The sequence below is a fragment of the Schistocerca piceifrons genome, chromosome 3 (genome assembly GCF_021461385.2).
Source record: "Schistocerca piceifrons isolate TAMUIC-IGC-003096 chromosome 3, iqSchPice1.1, whole genome shotgun sequence".
Lineage (NCBI taxonomy): Eukaryota > Metazoa > Arthropoda > Insecta > Orthoptera > Acrididae > Schistocerca > Schistocerca piceifrons.
This window is the reverse complement of record NC_060140.1, coordinates 119,420,669-119,423,073: the sequence shown is the minus strand read 5'-3', so window position 1 is coordinate 119,423,073 and position 2,405 is coordinate 119,420,669. Positions and strand designations below refer to the sequence as shown.

Sequence of the window (2,405 nt, the reverse complement as noted above, 5' to 3'; positions counted from 1 at the left end):
CATCCGTGTCCGAGGCGGGATTCGAACCTGCGACCGTAGCAGTCGCGCGTTTCCAGACTGAGGAGCCTAGAACCGCTCGGCCACACTGGCCGGCAACTGAGTGAACGCTGCTAATTCTTGGGAATGAATATATATATTTAGAGGGCAATATTAAAACACCCAGACTAGTGAATGTGGATCCACAAGAGGTTAGCGAACTTACACCACTCTCCTCTGCTCGCCTTATCTCAGCTTCTCCCACTCTCATTTCCGCCACAAGGTGCATAACCTCACGACGCAAGTGGTTGCTATTTGTCCTGCCTCATTTTCGTAGTTAATGTGGGTATCAAACCTCCCAAGTGGGACACAGTGGTGTGACAGGCCGCTCTCTATGTTGTGGCTTGCCGCTTGTGGCTTGCTGAATTGTGTACAGATGGACCTATACCTATTCTGTTATTTCGGATCCCCATCCTTCCATTCTCATTTCGTGCCCCACCTGTTTCAGACGATCGTGGCTCTCTTTGGACATTTTGCCAGCTGGATCTTCCACATGTTCTACTCGACCCGTTGTTTCTTTAATTTTGTTACGTATTTCTATTTTCTTTATGTATCTTGCCTACTCTCTTTGTATACTAGCGCCTAGAACCGCTGGGCCACAACGGCCAGGTGAACTCTTCTGAGAGCATTTGTTTGACAGCGCTGCAACTCGAGCCACGTAACAAGATCCTAAGATGGTGTCAAGATTTAGCTTATTTCCCAGGTCACATCTTATTTTTGCTGAACGAAAGGCGCGACAACTGAAGTCACTTAGGTTTTCTCTAAAATCTGTTTTGCAGTGCTATTAAGTTCTCGAACTAAGGAGGTTTTACGCAGTCGGAAAATAAATAGTACACCTGCAATGACGATGTCGATTTTGATCCGATAACGGCATATTCGCATACGATCTGGGGCATAGTAGATGTACTGATAATGGTTTCAGCGTCATCCGCCAACAGATAACGTTGTGACATAGCTACCAGAGCGCCATTTGCGTCTACCCTTCAATAAGAAATGGCAACGGCCTTGCTGCAGTGGATACACCGGTTTCCGTCAGATCACCGAAGTTAACCACTGTCGGGCGTGGCCGGCATTTGGATGGGTGACCATCCGGGTCCCCATGCGCTGTTGCCATTTTTAGGGGTACACTCAGCCTCGTGATGCCAATTGCGGAGCTATTTGACGGAGTAGTAGCGGATCCGGTCAAAGAAAACCATCATAACGATCGGGAGAGCGGTGTGCTGACCACATGCCACTCCTATCCACATCCTCATCTGAGAATGACACGGCGGTGGTCCCGGTGGGCCACATGTGGCCTGGTGACGGCGTGCTTTTAATAGGAAATGCTCAGAGCCATAAAGCTCAGTGTGGTGTAAAGATGTTAAGCAAGCAGGCCACCATACCACGGAGAAGCGCTCGTACTTCCTACAGCCAACTGAACGAGTTTGAGAGGGATCGGACTGTGACCTTCCGAGTGGCGGGATGGTCCTTGCGGAGTGTTGCCACACAAGGTGGACGGTCTGCGTCAGTTGTGTAACGATGCTGGTATCGGTGATCACGTTGAAATCCTCACACACGTAGAGTGAGTTCTGGACGTCCACGCAGCACAGACGGCCGACAGGGTCGTTGTATTGTAAGGGCAGCAGTGGCAGATCCTACAGCTACCACCGCAGAGGCCTTGAGAGCCCAAACGTGTCAACGCGAACCGAATCGGTTATTGGCTGTGGGATTACGGGCACGCACACCTCTAGCCCGTCTTCCACTCGCGACACTGCATCGACGTTCACGGATCGACTGGTGCCATCAGAGGATCACCTGGAAGATGGAGTGGCGTGCTGTGGTCTTCAGCGATGAAAACAGATTCTGCCTGTACACACTGAGCCGTAGTCGTGTCCGGCTCTTCGAAAAGTGCGCCAGGCGGAATGCTTTCGCTTCGCGTCTAGTGTATGCGGTGGCGTGTTTGGTTTGGCGCGCTGTTTGGATCACTACCGCCCTCTGGCGGGAGGTGGAGCAAGTGTACGGTCGCGTGACGGTCGAGGAGTACGGACTGGGCAGTGACCGAGAGATGTGGTAGAGCGAGCGGGGCACTGTTGTTGGGGGTCGTCAACTGCTCGGCAGGCGGTTTGGCCGAACTCTAGGCTGTCAGTGGCTAAGTCTGCCTTTACCCGCATGTATGTGGCTTATGAAGCTTAGAAGCCGTGGTGCAGGAGATCAGCGCGTGGGACCGCATGTCTTTTTATCGTCCGTTGAAACCACTGGCAGCGTTGGCTCTGACGAGTATAAGGAAGTGCAACGTGTTCTGAGCGCTGTGGTGGAGTGTGAGAAGTTGGGTACTGTTTTTATGTAACAATTTATATATGGGGTTTTTCAACTTCTAGTGAAATGTATGA

General features: G+C 51.4%; 1 pseudogene; it reads left to right on the top strand.

The window, feature by feature from the left end:
* Nucleotides 1–1,031: 1,031 nt before the first annotated feature.
* On the top strand, nt 1,032–1,149 carry LOC124790235 (annotated as a pseudogene).
* Nucleotides 1,150–2,405: the final 1,256 nt, after the last annotated feature.